Source organism: Macrotis lagotis, chromosome X, assembly GCF_037893015.1.
Source record: "Macrotis lagotis isolate mMagLag1 chromosome X, bilby.v1.9.chrom.fasta, whole genome shotgun sequence".
Classification (NCBI taxonomy): Eukaryota; Metazoa; Chordata; class Mammalia; order Peramelemorphia; family Peramelidae; genus Macrotis; species Macrotis lagotis.
This window is the reverse complement of record NC_133666.1, coordinates 387,184,572-387,205,519: the sequence shown is the minus strand read 5'-3', so window position 1 is coordinate 387,205,519 and position 20,948 is coordinate 387,184,572. Positions and strand designations below refer to the sequence as shown.

Here is a 20,948-nt window from a genome sequence, read left to right as displayed (position 1 = left end):
AGAGACTGAGGCAAAAACAAAATGACCCAAGAATCACATTTATCCTAACTCTGTCTCCCCCCCACTGACCCACCCTTATTAATGAGGAATGTGGTCTTCACAATCTAGATGGGTAAATTAATCTAGAGAAAAGAGCATATAATTCAAACCGAAACCAAAATATCCCTTCCAGCCCAGGAATTGAATGGATTATCCAGACTTCAACAGATAAGATGGGGTCAGTTGACTCTTCACCAATATCCCAGAAGTTGCTTTGTCAAGGGAGGAGGGGCACATAGTTAATTATTTTCCAATATATAATATTCTATTATACCTATTTTTACAAATAAAGAAACTGAGGCTGAGAGTCATTCAGTAACTTGCACAGTCATATAATTCATAAGTGCCTAAGGAAAAATTTGAACCCAGATCTTGCTGATCTTACAGCTTTCTATTCACAATAGCTGAAACTGCTGAAGGACCTAGAGATGTTAAACCTGGGAAAGAATCAATGTATTTGGAGCTCCCTTCCAGTATTTAAATTCATGTGAAAAATAAATCAGACTTATTTTTTTTTCCTTCATGACTCCAAAAGATAAATTAAGGTCATTTGTTGGAAGTTTTGAGAGGTAACTTTAGACTCATCAAAAATAGAGCTTCCTTATAGTTATTTAAAATGGAATGAACTGGCTTATGAGAATATCTCATACTCAGTCTCTTCATCTATAACTTAAATAGGATGCAACTAGATGATAATTTGAATTTTCATGAAATGAAAATCTGGGTAGCCCCTAAAGGTCTCTATAAACTGGCAATGGAATAGTAAAATCCTGGAAGGTATGTGTGGGTGGGGTAGCATCAGTGAGAAGTATTACAGCCATAACTATTTAGGAGTCAGGACCAGGGTGCTGACAATGGGAATGAATAGAAACTGACAAATAGAAAAGTCATAATCAATGACAAATTTTCTTAAGAATTAATGATTAAATAACTTGGAAATTTCTTACATGATAAGTTGATGGGTATGAGAGAAGTATTTCCTAGAAACTATAATCTGAAAGTTCAATATTATCAAGGGCTAAGGAGATATTCCAGTCAAAAGATAACCTGAAGCCTTGAATGTGTATGTCTGACAGCAAAGAATCATTACCATATTGGCCAAGCCCAAAGGGGAAATGTGAAAACATATCAACTTTTTGTATAACTCATAGAAAAAGGAAGAAAGGTTACTAAGCCAATTTCTCCCTCTAAAAATTTACTTTTGTTTTTCCAAGCAGAGACATTGCTGCCTTAAAATTAATGATTCCTTTAGGAAATTCAGTTGTTCATTTTTTCTCCTTCTGTGTTCTTCAGGCAACTTCTCTAGCGATTACACAAAGTTTCTGGAACACTATTTTTTAAAATCTAAAGTGGTTATTTTTTTCAGGCCTGTTACTACAACTGTAATTTTAATTTATCAACCTGCCACTCAGTGAAATGCAGAGAAACATTTGAAAGCTTAAACCCATCATTTATTTCTGTACCTGTCAATGATACCCTTCTGAACTTGTCAAAATCACTTAAACTGCATGATGATGATATGTACAATATCGCCAATAAATTGGGTAATCAATTATGTGTGTATATTATGACAGTAGTATCTTGAATACAGGAGATTCTGAATGCATTGTTTTAATGTGGGAACTTATTACTCTTGACTGAGAAAATGCTATAGAGTCAAAGAGAAAGTGCCTTTCACAATCTGTACAATTAAGGGATGCCTTGGGAGATGAAGGTTCTGGTTGAGACGGGAAATTGTTTTCATTTCTTCACTTGAATATCCTCCCCTGGGAAAAGTAAGTAATTGCAGATTACATTAGACAGAAATATAGCTTAACATAGAGGGAAGTAAAGACACAAAACCATTACATAGATTTATTTAGGTTCACTCTGTAAGTGAAGCAGCAGTGCCGGGTTTCATTTCTAATGGTTTATCAAAGCAGCACTACAAGGGCTTTCACCACTGTCTGTTTTACAGCTATATAATAAAGTGCCACATTAAGGCAAATGTGACAATTTGCATAGAGAATTGGCATGATTGGTTGCAAAACACATTATAAATCATAAGCAATCTAAAAGTTAAAATAAGGCCCAAAGTTTTGTTTAATAAGCACTTTAAGATATCAAAGAATATGTGTAAATGCTCCCACATCTGGTTTTTAAATTGATGCTGCTGTATAACAAGTCTGGAACATATTAGTGATTTTTTAGTCCAGTGCTGTATTTGCACCCACCCTTTCCCCCCATTTCCCATTTTAAGTAGAATCAAGTTGCATGAGGCAACCTTTGCACATATATTAAATGTAGATATTTAATAAAAGTTTGTTGAATGAGTGGATAAATGAAAAGAACCTTCTGCCCTATGGGGAACCATTGATATTTGCAAATATTTTCCTCTTATATCTAAGAACCAAAATTTAATAAAGTTCAATTTAAGAAGTACACAATCTATCTAAAAATAACATATACACAAGAAACTAAAAGCATTAGAGATGTACATAGATAACCTAGTGCCATTGTTCCTTTTCCTTTAGAAGCAGTTTAGTAGGTCAGGGAATTTGAATGGGGATGAGAAACTTCTTGCCATAATAGATTCCACTCCCAATGTCAAACCAAAATGAAAATATTCAATTTAATGCCATTGATGCACAATCTATTTATGGAATGAATGAAAATGATTGAATTGGAAATTTTTATCCTTAAAGACTAAACTACAACGTATTGTCATATTAATTCATATTGAAATCCTATCTTAGCTTCAATGTATTTTCAAATTAACTTTGTAAATTATATCATTGTCATTGTAAGAATCAAAATATGCTGAATAAATACAAAACATTCTTATATCCTTTATATTTATTCCTCCTTAGGGGAGAGAAGGTTAGTTAATGATTTTTGTGCACTAAAAATATAATTGTATTTATTTTCAAGGCTATTTTAAATTAGATTAACTTTTGTATAATTCTCATAAATAGAGATAAATGCTGTTATTAGAACTGTGATTTACATGAGGAGACTGTGATTTAGCTTTTATGAGAATAATTACAGATAAGACCACAGTCAAACTAAAGAATAAGAGATCCTCTTAGAGTGCCACGACTCAAATGTCAGAATCTCTCTGGCAGATATAGGTGTGAGAGGATTTGGAAGGGTGAAGGTGGACAGGAGTGGGCAGATATTGGATAGGAGGGGAATAGAGCAATACAGGGTAGTTTTGGTGCTTTGAGTGTATTTTAATTCCAAGTTACTTCAGTGTATCAAAGTGAAAAGTAAGTTATCAAATCCTGGAGAACAGAATAAAAGCTTTTGTTTCAAATAAGAAAACATCCAGACAACATTATTATATGTTAACATTAAGAGCTAAGGAGTATCTTCTTGGCAACAACATCTTTTTTACTATCTTCAAGCTTTTTGGCCAAATTCAGAATTTCATAGTTCTGAGTCAGAATCATTTCAACTAAATTATAAATCCAAGCAAAGTTCTTTAAGCCTCAATTACCTCATCTGTAAAAATCAGAGGATTAATATTTGTACCACCTACCTCATCAGGGTGGTTGTGAGAAAACCACTAACAATATTTGAGAAAGATAAGCTACAATTATCTAAAACCAAATTTTTAGTTGAGTCCTAACATGATGGAATACTTTATGAGACCTTTATCAGATGGTCTAAAATATTGTTTGCTCTTACATTATTCAATAAATTCTTTATATATTACTGTGAAATGTAGAATAGATCTTATTGCTGTTTTAGTCACTTGAAAACTCAGGTTAAGACACATAAATGAAAATGAGACCAAAACCTTTTCTTAAAGGAAAAATCTAAGACTCCCTCTACCCTAAAGAGACTTGAGACCTTTAAATTCATTTCACTCATTTTGTATTTCTGATTAATGATCCTATTATTCAGGAAAATGATTATTAATATAAAAATGTTATTTATTGGCTTTAGCACTGTGGCACCCATATTTGCATTATAAAAACTGCTGACAAGAGTTTTTAAACCCTCACTTCACAATATACTACTCACTTCACAAAAATAGTATTAACCATTAGAAAAAATTTCTAATTTACTTACCTTGGAAACTAAAGTAGAAATTAAAAGAAAAATAACTTGTTATTTTTACTGTGATGAAAAAAACAGGGTTCCAAATATTTGACTTTTTAAAAACATTCCTGTTATTTCCCCAGGGAGGTTGGAATGCAATGTATGAAGTCTTTGTCTCAAGTAAATACTTGTATGTTCCTTCTTGAAAAGTGAAATTACCATGCCTGGGAATTTACCCTCTATCATATATAATTTTCTGCTGTTGAAATGTGTTAATCTTCTTTCTTAATTTTGAGAAAAGCATACATAATTATAAACATTTAACCAGATTATTCTACCAAGATATGAACTAAGACAAATTCAGAATTCATAGAGGCATAGACCTGGAGCTGGAAGGGGCATTAGAAGTCATCTTGCTCATCTCCCTTATTTTACAGATGTGAAAATTAAGTCCTTAAATGTGAAGGACCTTCTTCAAAGTCATAGAGGTAGCAGCAAATAGCTGCTTCTGTCTTCAGATCTGGAGAACAGTTGATTGGGAAAGATGTTACAAAAGGACAATTCAAATTTCAATTAAGGAATAAACAGCAGCATCATTAACTTAAAAGTCTTTTATTTTCCTAAGAATACTTCAGGGGGCAGCTAGGTGGCACAGTGGATAGAGTACAAGGAGTCAAGAAGACCTAAGTTCAAATTCAGTCTGAGACACATAAAAATTACCTAGCTGTGTGACCTTAGGCAAGTCACTTAACCCCACTGCCTTGCAAAAACTAAAAAAAGGGGAAAAAAGAATACTACAGTAGCGGAAAGATTTTACTAAATGACTAAAGTAGAATACTTAAATTTCTGTGTGTGTTTTTTTCTTATTTAACAAAAAGGTAGTCACTAAGTGGATAGATGAGATCATGAGAATAGTTTGACAGAAAACTGATTTCAGTTAAATTCAACTAAACATTCACTAAGTGCTTCCAATATGCAAGGAAGACACTATTCATGATTATAATTTGGAACTTGTGATTGAATTCTAAAAGGGTAAACTTTGATAGATCTCTACAAAAGATAATATTTATTAGCAGAGGCTTGCTTACATTAATGTCAAAGACTAAGCTAGAGGACAGTTAGTCTTATAAAGTTTTGGGGAGACAGAGCAAAGAATAGAGCAGCATAGAGGATATCATGGAATTAAAGACACGATTGGTTAGAGAGCTGAAGTGAAAGGAACAAGATGATTGGTTGAAAGTTTGGTGATAAAGTCTATCACTGAGCCTCCTCCACTTTTCTCATGAGTCGAAGAAAGTGCTCAGTGTCTCAGTGCAAGTCTGAGATAGTGGCCAAGATTTTGGTACAATAGATAAGTTGGTGGAAATAAAGGTATCGGGTCCAAATTCCCTTGTTTTCTCACACATTCCTCAAAGTCAATCAAATTCCTTGAGTTAAGGTATCTGGATTTTTAAATTTAACTCATTACAGGCCAGTTGAACTCTGAACTCTGACTATACTGGTTACAGGACAAAAAAAAAACCACTTACAGGGCAAAAGCGATTACTTGTAAAAAGGATCAATAAGAAAATATGAAGGATGAATCTTGATCTTTTCAGAATACAAACATGAAACCATCCCTTATCTCCAAGAGCATAGTGTTTACTGGCAACTATGAAAATATATTCAAAGTAATACAAAGTAGCTCCCAGAGGAAGAGAGTGCTAGTAATTGGATGTGGAGGTGGGGATCAATAGAGACTTCAAGTAGAAAGTACCACACAAATTGTATTTTGTAAGAAGTTTGGTATTCTGTGAATGAAGTGAAAAGGGGGTTCATTCTAATAGTGGGCTACTTGTAGAAAGGCATGAAGTTGAGAGTTTGAATGAAATTAGAATTTTCTAATTTTCCAGCCACAATGATAGTAACAAACTCCATCAATGAAGTATTCTCCTTCATTGGATACTTCAACAGGGGTTAGTTGAATATGTGCTGTCAATGTTATAGAAGGCATTCTTAATAAGATAATGGTTGGGTTACATTATTTTTGATATCACTTTCATCTCCAGGAACCTACAACTTGGATTCATTCATCCCCTCACCTTTAGTCACCAATTTTTTGAAACCCCTTATATAGCATTGAAACATTTGTATGACATAAATATGATCGTGTACCTTTCTCCCACCTTTAATCATGTGTAACTATACTTATGATATGTAGATGGCACATAATTCATCTTTATTTATCTGTAGAAATATAAGTTCTGAAGATACTCATTGAAATTCCCATTTATCCTGAGGAGTCATATTCCCCTAAGCAAGTCAAAATTTTCCCCTTGGGATTCTAAGGGTACTCTTGAGGAGTTGGGTGACTTTCTAGAATGCTATCAACTTGAGCCCCAGTGGCAGACTTCCCCTCTGAGCTTAATATTTTGGAATCACTTTAACAAGTTAGCCATAAGTTGTTTTTTAGAAAAGTAAATTTACTAAGGTAGTACAATGAGAAGAGCTGATACAAAACATGTTCACCACCACCACCAAGTTAAAAATCTATGTCACACAGAAAAGTTCATACAGCATACTGGGAAAAGAAGGGTCTTAGTTCCATTTCATTACCTGTTTCCTTGCATGCCTTAACCTAAGAAGTTACCTTCTAAAAAAGCACACACCATAAAGGGATAATTCATGTTCTGTTCTTCCATTCAAAGCATGCTTGAGAAGTTCCACACAGGTCTCTTCCTCTTTCTGGAGTCAGAGATGGTGAGAGAGTAGTGATCTGATCAGAGACCTTGCCAAATTTCTCCTCCCTCTCCCCTACATAGTTCATTGTTATGGGGTTCCTAGGAATGCTACAATTACTCCAACCTACTGATTGCCTCTGTTTAACTACCTTAATAATTTTTAGATGATGTGGCAGCTAGGTGGCACAGTGGATAGAGCACCGGCCCTGGAGTTGGGAGTACCTGAGTTCAAATCCAACCTCAGATGCTTAATAATTACCTAGCTGTGTGACCTTGGGTAAGCCACTTAACCCCATTGCCTTGCAAAAAATAAATAAAATAATAATTTTTAGATCACCCTAGGATCAGAAAAAAATTTCTTCATTCTATCTGAGGTTGATACTTGATTCTTGCACAACAGTTCTTGTGATAGCTTTCCAGAAAGACATTTTTCATCACTTCATCTAACCCTTTTGATTACAGTATGCTTTCACCTAGTTAACATTAAAGTTAAAATGGGATGTGTTAGATCACATCTTTATATAAACTTGGGCAATTATCTGTTTATTGCAAGAAAAGTCAAAAAAGCATGTTTAAGTAAAATAGTCATAGGATTTTTTGACTCTAGTGCTTCAATCGATTTATAATACTATCCTACATTGATCTTACACAGAAACAGACTAGGGGCATTAAATAAATTTCCAATTTTAAAATAGAAAACTATATAGTAGACAAATTAGCTGTCATGGAAATAATGATTTGTTTAATGTTCTGTGAGTTTTTTCTAGTTGTAATACTTATGTAATTTGAATTAATCCATTATTAAGAGAGGTGCTTAGAATCATTTGAGGTATTAAAAAGTAATAAAATGAGAGTTACCAAAATAGGTTAGCAAGGAAACGGTCACTAAGCAGAGATTTTTTTCTTTTATTTTTGCCATTGTGGCACTGTCTTGTCTCCAAGGAAATGCTGCTGGTTTTCAATCAGAAGTACAAACTAAGGTCCCAAGTAAAGGTTCATATTCTCCCTTCTGACCCCAGCCAATCAAGACCGAATTTTCAGTTTTATTCATGTACCTCCAAAATAAGGTTATCAAATCAAAATTGAGGACTTACAATCTGAGATTACACCATATAGTAAAATACATCTAATATTTTAGCCATATTGTCCCCCAATAGAATATGTTTTATTTTATAAGGCAGGTTGACATAGAGAAAGTGTTGAACTTGGAGTCAGGAGGACTTGAATTGCAATACTATCTCAGACTATGTAACTTAGTTACCAATGACCTTGGCAGTTCATTTATGCTCTCCCAGTCTCAGTTTACCCACCTGTAAAATGGGGATAATAATAATTACTATTTAATAAGGATGTTAGGATGAAATGAGATAATTACAGGATCATAGACCTAAAAAGACTCCAGAAATCATCTTGTCCAATTAGTTCAGTTTTTTCCTTTACAAATGAGGGAACTGAGATTCACAAATATGAATTAACTAGACCATGATCGTATAGATATTAAGTAGGAAAAAGATTTATAGTTGGGTCCCAAGTTCCTGCTTTTAGTTCCCTTTCTACTGTATTATTCAGAGCTTTGCAAACCTTACAGGTTATACTATTATTGTTTGTAGCTGTCCTGGCCATTGTTGTTGTCATGATTGTTGTTGTTGGAGCTTTATTCCCAGTTCCTCAAAAATGTGTGCATAGTAAATACTTAGTAACTATTCCCTGCACTGATTTGATTTACCCTGTGTGATCCTTATTTCAGCATGAATTAATAAACATTTCTTAATGATATCAAGAAATGATTTTTTTTATTTTTAGAAAATATTTAGAAAATATTTGTATTATTCAGGACTGCAAATTTTCTGAGCGATTATGCTGAAAAATTTTCTCTGTGAAGGAATAGTTTTAGATAATATTTCTTTTATGTTTCATCATCTTTTCCTTATGTTCATTGATGAAGAATATTAAATAATGTTTGAACTGCATTATTAAAGTCTTTTGAATTGCTTTTATCATATTGGAATTCATTTAAACAGATACAGGATACATGTATAATATAGGTACTCAAGTTAAAAATGGATTTTTCTAGTGTATAAATAGTGAAGAATGGAATATGATCCTTATGTGACATAAACATAATCCCTCAGAATTCCCTTGTAACTGTGTTTTCTTGGAACTTTTAGATGATGTTTTCATAGCATCACTATCTTCCTAAGAGATGTACAGAGATAGAAGTTGTAGAAATGCTTGACTGACAAGAATAGGATGATATATCATCTTCCACATCTGACTTGAAATTATGGTCCATGCCTTTGGAATTCATATGAGCAAATGTGCTATGTTTTTACTTGGTTCTAACATCAAGTTAGCTTGCATAATACCCCCAAAATGAAGAAAAAAATGGATACCATAAAAAAGAAATAGTATACTATATTATATGTCAGTTATAACTAGACTAGTAGACTATGATAATGGAAGGAATGACTTTTAAAGTGAGCTAATGCAAAGAAAAATCACATATTTCCCCAATTAATCAGTCAGCCAATTAGCATCCAGCATTTACTAAGTGCCCTTTGTATACAAGGCTCTGTGTTAGGGACTTGGAGAAAAATTCAAAAACTAAAACAATACTTACTCTCAAGGAATTCATTCTAATGGAAAAGCTTCTAAGATTGTTATGTGTGTGTCAAAAGTTTCAGATTAATTCCTAAACAACAGTATTACCTAGTTCAATATCTTGTGTACAGTAGACATTTAAAGCTAGAGACAGAGAAATGAGAGGAAAAAAGAAAAAAGACTGAAGAAACTAGATTAATCCAGAGGAAAAGAGACAGAAATGATTAATGGAATAAGTTTGACTTGTAAGGAAAAGACTTGGAAATTAATCTTTATAGATTAGCTAACTGACAAGCAATGCAAGGACCCAACTAGTATCTGACAGATATAAATACATAAAGAAGAATTCAGAAAGATGCAGGAATGCATTATCTAATAGTATCAGTGAAGTTAGAAAAACATTTTAAGGCAAAAACAATGCTATTATGATTCCATATTTCTAGAGACTTTTAAAGTTAGATAAGGCTAAATACTAGAAGGCAGATGTATATCACAATAAATCATTCGAAAAGAGTAAAATAGATGGGGGAAATAATGTGCATAATTTAACTAGATTTTTCAGCAAAATGTTTAGTGAAATATCTCATATTGTTCTTGATACACTCTCCTCTTTAGATTTTCATGTCATTACTCTTTACAATTTTTCTACCTGTTTGGTCACTTCTCAGGCTCCACTGATGACTCCTCCTCTATATTAAGTTTCTAATTGTGGGTACTCTCCAAGGTTCTTTTCTAGACCCTTCTACTCTACTACTTCTATAATCACTTTTTTGGTGATCTCATTGATTCCCATGACTCCAGGGCTAGTGCTCTATCCACTGCACTACCTACCTACCTCTTGAGATATCTTCTACTTAACTATGTATGCAGGTATGTATGTATACACATGCATATAAATATATCCAAATAGAGAGGTAAATTTGCGTGTGTGTCTTATATATCCATAAAGAAAGATGTGCATGTATGTGTTTATATATATGTATATACATATACATATATATAAACATATGTAGAGGTACCTCTATATGTTCTTTAAAATTCTTAGACTAATTTTTTCAAGTAAGGCCAGTTTCTCAGCCCCAGGGTTTGGGATATAACAAAGAATTCTTTATTGCTACCAACTTAAGCCCCTTTTTTAAGCCCTGTTTTTCCTCCACTGTTACCTGCCAGTGACTAATACATCAGTTCCATTTAAACAATTTATATCAATTAGATTTTTAGATAGGACTATCTACTATGAAGATATAGCAAGTACACACACATTGCCCACCTACAATAACTGAGGATCATATTGTCCCCTATACCACATTAGTCTCTAGGGTGACAAGTGAACCAATGAATAGAATGCTGATTCTTGAGTCAGAAACACCTGAAGTCAGTCTGGCCTCAGACATGTACTGCTCTGTGGTCTTGGGAAGATTACTTTCCTCAAATGTAAAATGAGCATCATAATAGCACCTGCCTCTGAGAACTATTGCAAAGATCAAATAATATGATATTTATAAAGTGCTTCACAGTGCACAGTACTTTATTCCTTCCTTGCAAGTAAAAGTAGGTTAAAACTTAAAGCCTTTTTTGCATATTGTTTGCGATCAGGTTCACTTCCAAATGCAACAAAGTTGAAAGATGTATGAGTCTGCATCACTGGGCCAGGCAGATCACTTGAAATTTAGTTCCACACTATATGGTTAGCAAATCAAGTTAGCATGAACTTCATCTATTAGACTTCTAAGACTTTTATTTTTTATTCCTCTGACCTTTTGAAAAAGTGCACAGGGTCATAGCCACCTTCAGTCTCTCATATAAAAACAGAGGATAGAATAGATATGAAAGAAGGAGCAAAAAGTGGACCTGTGAATAGAGATAAAGTCTTAAAATCTTGCCACTCTGAAGACTTTCTCCAGTTCTTTTCTCTAAATCCTTTCTCTCATGCTAAAGCTGAGAACTTGAAGACTATTTCAGTGGGGTATAATCTCTGACAGCTTTTGTTAAAGTAAAAATGTTTTGACTATATTGCTGGCAAGCTACAATATATGTTTATCTTCTGAAAACCAGCCTGGCTTAATTAGAATGTCATCATGACCAGTACGTCCATGATTGGGGAATGATTTTTTTTTCTTTCCGCCTTAGTCACTTATGAATATCATCTACTAAAGCTTAGAGGGGTTATAGTTGCCAGCAATGTAAGAAATTAATAACCTTCCCAGTTCTCTAATCTATGTAGATCCCATGACTGACTTTCTCTCTACCTCATCATAGAGGGATTGCACACTTATCTGTCACTCCCAAGTATTCTACTTTCCTAATCAAGAACTCTGAAGTTTTTAGCCAATCATAATCTCCTGTCATACAAACTCTCTTTAAATTGTGTATCCTCAACCTATCCCCCCCAGTAACTTCCCAGGCAATCAATCCTGCTCTGCCTTTATTTTTCTTTCTTTACCACTTCATACCTTGCCAAACACCCAGACCTGGATTATCCCCACCACCCACCTCTTCTATTCCTTCTCACCTTCTATTTGTAAAGAGATAGAAAACATGCAATCAAGAAAGAGCATGGGCAAGAACATGAAGAGCTGACTTCCAAACCTGGAAAACCCGGGTTCAAGCTGTATTTCTAAAATGTCTGTATAACACTAGGCAAGTCACTGAACTTGTACTCAAGACTAAAAGTTGCAGAAAAGGTGGTAATCTGCATTTGTAATGGCAGTTAGCTGGCACAATGGATGGAGAACTGGACCTGGAGTCAGGGAAATCTGAGTTCAAATCCAGCCTCTGATACTTCCAGCTGAGTGACCTTATGGAAGTTATTTAACCTTTATCTGCCTCAAATTCCTTATCTGTATGATTGCAAAAATTATAGCACCTATCATAAGATTCTCATGAAGAACAATTAAGATAATATATGTAAAGTGGGTTTAACATAGTACCAGTCACCTAGTAGGTGCAGAATAAATGTTTGCTATCTTATATTCCTTTCTCATATGAAATTTTCCCATAAGTTGACATCACAAGTTCAGTTCCTATCCTTAAGTCAACTGTGCTTTTACCTAATTGTTATCCCACACCAGAGGGACAATATCTGTTAGAAACATTTTCACTTCTCAAGACACCCCCCACCATTCCAATCAGCCTTTTATTCCATATCTCTCATTCCTTTCTCACTCTTAGGCAAGGCTGTCTAAACTCATTACCTTCCCTTCCTCTCCTCTCACTATCTGCTCTATTCATTGCAATCTGGTTTCTGACCCTGTCACTCAATAGATCTATCAATCCAGTTCATAAAGTCATTCAAAACCAACACAATGTGACTTGTCCTCAGGAGTATACAGGGAATGGGTTTGAATATAGAACATGAAAACAAATATAAAAAATTTATCTCATATGAAGTGCTAAATTAAGGCTATATTTCTCTTGTCAAACATTCCATGGAAGGTAAAATCTCTATGAACTGGTGTAGTCAGAGAAGAATAAGGAATGCCAGTGGTGCACTGATTGGAAGTCAGGATACGGCGAGACATTCAAGATGTATGTAGCATTTTCAGGAAACGAGTTTCATTTTAGCTAAGGGGAATGGTTTGAATTGAACCTGGAAAGTTAGATAAGGGTCATATCATACAAGGTATTGAATGACAGATAGAAGACAGTAGACTTTTTTCTGTTACCACTGAGAAAATATCAAGAAGCATTGTGGTACACTGGAGAGTATATTTTATTGGGAGTCAAATCCTAGCTCTGCCATTCAGTTTCCTTATGACCTTGCCCAAGTCACTTAACCTATTTAAGAACCACTTTCCAGGAGCAACTAAGTGGTGCAGTGGATAGAGCACTGGTCCTGGAGTCAGGAGTACCTGAGTTCAGTCAACCTCAGACATTTAACAATTGCCTAGCTGTGTGACCTTGGACAAGTCACTTGACCCCATTGCCTTAAATAAAATTTTTAAAAAGAATCACTTTCCATACATCTAAAATTAGATTGTTGAACTAGATGTGTTCTATGATCCCTTCTACTCTTAAATCTATGAACCTGTATTTAGGAACTGTGCTAAAGAATATGATTCATGGTTTTCTATCCTGTGTGATTTTTTTCCACACTATTCTATCATATGGGTTCTCCAAAGATACTGGGGGACTTCTTCCCATTGTCTTGAAATAAATATGGATTATGAAGGCTATCAGTAATTATTCATTCTTGCTACCCCAGCAAATTTAGTTTTCTGCTGATACAGTTCTTTTTCATTTTTCTCTGTTGCTCCACTTCTTTCCTCCATGATGCTTCCTTTCTTCCTTAGTGATTCTATTGCTATAGTATATAATCCTTAAATAGGTGATGGAAAACTCTCTTATTCCAAATAGGGGGCATCTACTAACATCAGGTGATGGTGGGATGGATTATGTTAACCCTACACAAACCTTGGCATCTGTGTCTTTGGATTATGAGTAGTGCTACTCCTGGTAAACTATTCTATAAATTATAATGGGCTTCCAAGAAAACAGATAAAATCCTTGAGAAGCTACATTTGTAAAATAATGGAATCTGACAAGATATCAGATACTGGGTCTTGAATTGTCAGGTTGAAAATGGAGGAAATTAAGGGATGTGCCCCCAGATTCAATTCAACATATATTAATTTAGCAATTATTATATACAAAGCACTGAGGATACAAAACTAAAATGAAACAATTGCTGTTTTCAGAGGTTTAAATTCTACAAACTGATACAAGTTGAGTAATGGAGAAAGAATGTGTCTTTCTTATTACATTAAATTGTAGAATTTTAGCAGAAAGAAGGTCATGGGAAGAACAGAGAATTACAAAGAGAGGTAATAGGGAGAACTGGGAGTACTCAGTCTACAAAGAGGTGTTTCAGTTGTAAAATAGAAGGGCACATAAAGTTCAACTTTTCTACCTGTCATCTATAATAATAATACAAGAGATTGCCTGCAGCCTTTGTGGAACAGCTTGATAGGTTACTGAAGGAAACCAGAGGTTAAGAGTTTAGCAATAGCCATGCTTTTAACTCTAATCTCTCCATGTGCTTGAATTTCCAGGCTTTGCTAGACTAAGGACACAGAGTACATCAAGGAAAGTTACTCCATGGGGATTCTGGGAGCAAATCTAATCAGCAAATATTTATAGAGTATCTTTCTTGCTTGTATTGTGCTTAAATGCCCTGTAAATGGTAACAGCCAGATCTGAGTGGGAAAGAAATATAGATCATGTGTGCTTATGTGTGTATATGTGTGTTAGTATGTGTATATACATACATATATACTATACATATGAACATATACATTTGTATTACATATATATATGGATTCTTTGATCTGATTATATAATTCCCAAAATAAATAAAATTCTAATTGGTAAAGTAGAAAACTCTTAATTGCTAGAGTAGAAAACTCTAATTGGCAACCAAAAATTATAATGAGAACTATTTTTTTCTTTAATTTTAATGACTATCACTCAGAAGTATCCTGGTATATATCATTTTAAGTTGTTCCATTATTCTTTTAAAGAAATACAAAGATGAAAAGGGTTTTAGATCAGCTTTGTGTCACACAGAAAAGCAAAATAATTCTCTTTAAACATAATTGTATCTGAGAACTTCCCATAAATCCAATATTACAGTGAAGGGAAAGTAACTTCAAGTCATGACACCTAAGTTCAAATCTCAATTCTGTTATTTCCTGTCTCTATAACCCTTTAGGCAAATCACTTATCTCTCTGGGCTTCAGTTTCATTTAAAAATATAAAGGGAAGGGGCAGCTAGGTGGCACAGAGAATAGAGCACCAGTCCTGGAGTCAGGAGAACCTGAGTTCAAATCCAGACTCAGACACATAATAATTACTTAGTGACCTTGGGCAAGTCACTTAACCCCATTGCCTTAAATAAATAAAAAAAATTTTTAATGGAAATATAAAGGGATTGTACAAGGTGAACACCAAGATAATTTCTATCTACAGTTTTATGACTTAGATGAAATCTATGATTCCAACCTTAGTCTCTTCGGCTATCATTGAATTTTTAGTAAACAGTTTTCCCCTTAATATCTATAGTCTTTAAAATTACTTAACAAGTTACTTGTATGGATTGATTTAGTGGAAATGGATGGATTCTTTTTATCACATTTTATATATTCATATATATATATATATATGTATATATATATATATATATATATATATATATATACATATACATATACAGCTTATACAGCTTTGCCACAGAGATGAGTTCGGGATCCATTAACAAAATCCTTTGGTGAGCTCTATCTAATGCATTTCTTGTCATTTTTGACCACTGAGAAATCAACTCTGAAATGATTAATGAATGACAAGATTTCATCTCTTTCCCTTGTCAGGACTTGTAGCTAAAGTAGAAAGTCTAGAAAGTCTACATGATATCCCATTCATACATTTCATCCCCAAACAAACTATTGGATCTTGGAGAGGATCTGTACCTAAGAGAAAAGGACATGCTTTATTTCCTTATATTCCTAGAGAAAGTTCTGGCAGTGGGGCTTGCTAGAAGAATGTCTGTCAGTAAAAGTATTATTAAATTGTTATTTATATTTCTTCTAGGAAATCTATATGTATCCTAAAATTTCTATTTTAATGAAGCTCACCAGGAACATCAAAAGGAAAATTACTCTATTCATATGGAACTGATTTTAGGAATGTAAAAAGAATTAGATAAAATTGATCTCTTATATCATAAAATCCAATGAGATATGGCCTCTTCTACAAATGAAAGTATTTACATTAAGTTCTAGAATACTTGCTTTGACCTCTTCAAATTTAATCTTCAGTGAAAAGTAATAAAGCAAAATAAGAGCCCTGAAAATAAGAGCCTGAAACCTCTTGGCACTTCTGACTTCCCATTAGGTTTTGTTGTGAGGATTTGGTCAGTTGTGAGGCTAAATTGAAAGTAAAATGAAAATTAGAAAAAAAATAGTTGAAAATTAAAATGCAAAAAGTAAAAAAAAAATGTTTAGCCTATAACTGTTAAATCACTTTTCTAGAAGGGGCAAATGACAATTAATGAAATTAGTTTTCTTCCAGAAGAGGCTAAAAACTTTTAAGCCTAGTGACTATTAAAGTATGAGATTCTGGGTCTGATGCTTATCTGCAAACAGCTTTAGCCAATCCCTGAATTTACTATTTCTATGCATGAAACAAATTCTAAGTTTTGTCATTTTCTTTAATTGGTATTTTAAAAGGCTACTTTTTTTTGCAAGGCAATGGGGTTAAGTGATTTGTCCAAAGTCACACAGCTAGGTAATTATGAAGTGTCTGAGGTCAGATTTGAACTCAGGTTCTCCTGACTCCAGGGGCAGTGCTCTATCCATTGTACCACCTAGCTGCCCCCTTCAAATGGTATTTTAAAAAAAAATTTAAATGACTTTAAGCAGGAATGTGTTATACAATATCTTGTTAAAGTCAAATTAACCTTGATTCAGACCTCTGCAAGGGCAGTTCTCTATAGGAAAGAAGATGACATGGAGAGATAGGTAGAGAAATTTAAAAACAGAACCATAGAAATGAGTGATGCTTTCATAATGAGATTAGACTTCCTTACATAGCAGAATGAATAGAGTAATGGACTAAAAGTTAGGAAGACCTGTGTTTGAATCTTTCTTCATGTTCTTCAACTATAAAATGTGGTTAATCATAGATTTACCTCAGAAAGTTTTGAGAGGATCAATTGAAATAATACATGTAGTGTTTTATACATCTTAGGGTATTACAAAATGTCTATTATTATGGAAATATGAACCTGATTGATTTATTGGCTATGCTTGCTTGCAGTAGTTTAAGAAACGATGGGCAAAGGAGTGGAAGAGAGAACGTTTTTTGAGAACTTATCTGTTAAGAGTCAAAAAGGAACAAGGAGGGACACCAGGTCACTGGAAAACATCATGCACATTATACTGGCTGTGTTTTGGTCTCCCCTAGCCTCAGATTTGAGTTTCTGTCACTCCTGTCTCTTTATTCCTCTCCTAGAATTAGTTCCAAATTTTCATGTTATTTACCTGTGTTGACTGCTGCTCCAAAAGTCCTAATGAAAGCCTTAATCTTTAAAATAATCAAATATTGTACATGATTAAGATATATGTTTGTCATAATAATTAAGTTACAACCATGTCTATGGGACTTTTTATGTTCCTCATTCATGATGTGAATTTATCTGGAAATTAGTAAAACAACATATTGAGCTATATATCAGAAAAACATGGGACATGAATACATCTTTCCTGTGAGCCCCATACTCATTCCAATGAAGCTTATCAGTCACACACACAGATGTAGATCTAATATTCTAGCTATATAGTCTTAAAGAATATGTTTAATTAATGTACAGTAATGATTGTAGATGATAAATCTGAATAATACTTTTTTTTTAGTTTTTGCAAGACAAAGGGGTTAAGTGGCTTGCTCAAGGCCACACAGCTAGGTAATTATTAAGTATCTGAGGCCAAATTTGAACTCAGGTACACCTGACTTCAGGGCCAATCCACTGCACCACCTAGCCGCCCCTGAATAATACATTTTTGTCTTCTCTCCATCCTCAGTAAAAAAAAATTCACTGCAAAATAAAAGAATTTCTATCATTTCTATCAGTCTATTCATTCAGCAAATGGGTCAAGTGCCTATTATGTACAGTACATTTTATGAAGCACATAAAATGATGAAACAAAACATAGTTGCTACCCCCAAAGGAACAATTGTTAAGATAAGATCAGTTCTTGAATAATTGTAATGCAAGACATAATAAAAAAAATAAAGATAGCAGCAATAGGACAGAAATAAAGGAAGGGAGGGAGGAAAGAAAGAAGGTAAAGAGGGAGAAAGGAAGAGGGGAAGAAAAGGAGTGAGGGAGGGAGGGAGAGAGAGGGAAGGAAGAAGGAAAGACAAATTCATTTTTATCCATGTTGAGTTTGAATTAATTGTGAGATATCTCAATTGGAGTGTTCAATAAGCAATTTGAAAGTTCAGAATTGAAGCTCATCAAAAAGTTCATAGCAGGATTTATAGAATTGGAAATTACATGAGTAAACAATAATTAAAAACATGGAATGGATCATATTTCTAAAGCAGAGAAGAGGAGGGATGACAACAGAACCTTGGCTAACACCCACATTTAAAATGTGGAAAGAGGAAGAAAAACCAGCAAGGACAACCAAGATAAGTAAGAGAATGACTATACAATGTTAGGGAAACTATGGAAGGAAATTATCAAGGAGAGGATGGTCAACATTATATAAAGTGCTACAGAGAAGTCAAGGAGAAGAGGACCCAAAAAAGAGACTTTTGATTTCAGTTGTTGTTGTTGTTGTTGTTGTTGTTATAAATTCAATTGTTACCTTGGTGAATTGTTCAGCAGAGTGGAAAAACCAGATTGAAAGAGTTTGAAGAATGCACTGGTAGTGAGACCATGAAGGCAATAAGTATAGATTTCTGTTGTTAGAAGTTTAGCATGAAAAAGGTAGGGATATGATGATAACATGAAGTTGTAGAAGGTTTTTTTAATCCAATTCTGGTTCTGTTTCTATTCCAAACATGAAGAAAGGCAAAGATATGATCCATACTATCAAAAAGATCACATTCTAGTGGGGGAGATAACATGAAAGTAAACTATAAATAAGTTAAAGACAAATAATATACAAAGGAAGGTAAGTGGAGCAATGGACAGAATCCTGAGCTTGGGAGTCAGGAAGTGAGTTCAAATCCAGCCTTGCACACTTACTAGCTGTGTGACCCTGGGCAAGTCACTTAGCCCTATTTGTCTCAATTATCTTCTCAGTATAATGAACTGGAGAAGGAAATGGCAAATCCCTCCAGTATCTTTGCCAAGAAAATTCCTAAATGGAGTCACAAAGAAACAGATATAATTGAAAGGACAAAACACAACAGTAGAAGGCAGATGGTTGATTACCCAGTGTTTAGAATTACTAGAGTAAGAGCAAAAAAGGCAAAAAAGACCTTTGAAGACAAAAAGGGAAAAAATAGCACCAAAAGGACAGACCAGGTCAATAGATGAGATTAAGGTAAATTAATCTAGAACAAGAATAATGAATTAAAAGAAAATGGAGAACAGATAGACCTAACAATAAGGATAAAAAAGCTTTAGACTTCATATTATTCCCTGTTTTGTTAGCATATTTTCCTCCAATTAATTAATATATTGACAATTTCTTTTGAAAATTAAAATTTCATTGTCTGTTTAGAATATTTTATCAAAATAAACTAAAGTAATTACCTGAATAAATGTATAAAAATCACTTGCCTCAAATAACTATATGTATTAGACAAAATTGGATCATTTCATCAGTTAGTACACTTCATGGTGCAATCATAGAGGGAGCAATGGTTATGCCCTTAGTGTTAAATTAATTTAATATGTCTGCCTAGGAGAATTCCTATAAGGATTTTCAGTGATTAAGCTCCAAGAAAATAAGGGGGGGAAATTTAAAAACTATTTCCAAAATGAAGTCAGAACCATGGTTTCTGATATACTGTCATGTAAATAAGTATAATACTGTGTATCAAGCTATATGTACATGTTTCAAAAGTCTGTATTTTATCCCTGTAACACCAAGAAATAATTAGAAGTTAAGCTCTTGGTATTATGACTCTACTTTAATGAATTAACCAATCAATAAATATTAAGTGCCTACTATGTGCCAGGTATTAAAAACTGAGTATACAAAAATTGAAAAAACATACCCTACCCTCAGCCAATTGTTCTCTCCTTCATTTTTGAAGAAGACCATGACATCAGGGAGGTGATGTCAATGCAAACACATGATTTGGATTTGAGTGAGGATGCTGTGCTAAGTGACCAGTCTCACTTTCTCCTCCTGAGCCATCGAGGTCCAGTGACTAGATATGATTCAGGACAACTGGAGATGGCCCTGGGTGCAGGGCAGTCAGAGTTAAGTATCTTGCCTAAGGTCACAGAGTTAGTGTCAGAGGTTGGATTTAAACTCCCATCCTCCTAATTCCAAGACTAGAGCTCTATCCACTGTACCATATAATGAGGCATATTAATATTAAGGAAACTATAAATGATGACCAATAGATAATTAGCAGAGGAAAGGGAATGGAATTAAGAGAATCTGAATAGTACATCCTGTAAAAGGTAGGATTTTAGTTGAAAATTAAAGAAAAGTCACAGAGTTCAGCTTTAATTTTGCTATTAAAAAAAGTGACAAAGTCAAAACCAAAATTGGTTAAAGTAAGTGGACTTGGTAAAAATAAAATCATTTCCTGCCAGTGAAATATTCCTTTACAAAAGTAAAATTTGTGGACTTTTATCTTTACCTAAACTATTTATATTTTATTTTCTTGGTTGGTTAAAAGTCTGTGGGTTTCTTTGTTTTATATTTGCATCCATCTGTCTTGATTTTCTGGTTGTTCAAATTTATCTTTCCTATGACTATATGAAGCCCCTTGAAAAAAATATATAGAAGACCACATTTTTATTCATAGACCTCAGACAAAACTTTCTAAATTTTTCCCTTTTATAGTGTGAACCCTGTTCTTTACTAAATGTAA

At 33.9% G+C, this 20,948-nt stretch overlaps 1 protein-coding gene and 1 long non-coding RNA gene across 9 annotated transcripts in view; one reads left to right on the top strand and one right to left on the bottom strand.

The window, feature by feature from the left end:
- The window catches only part of LOC141503258 (uncharacterized), a 171,691-nt gene that overhangs the window by 16,524 nt on the left and 134,219 nt on the right, over positions 1–20,948 (bottom strand). The gene's annotated exons all lie outside the window — the stretch shown is intronic.
- RALYL (RALY RNA binding protein like) overlaps positions 1–20,948 on the top strand; it is an 888,236-nt gene that overhangs the window by 774,357 nt on the left and 92,931 nt on the right. The window lies entirely within an intron of this gene.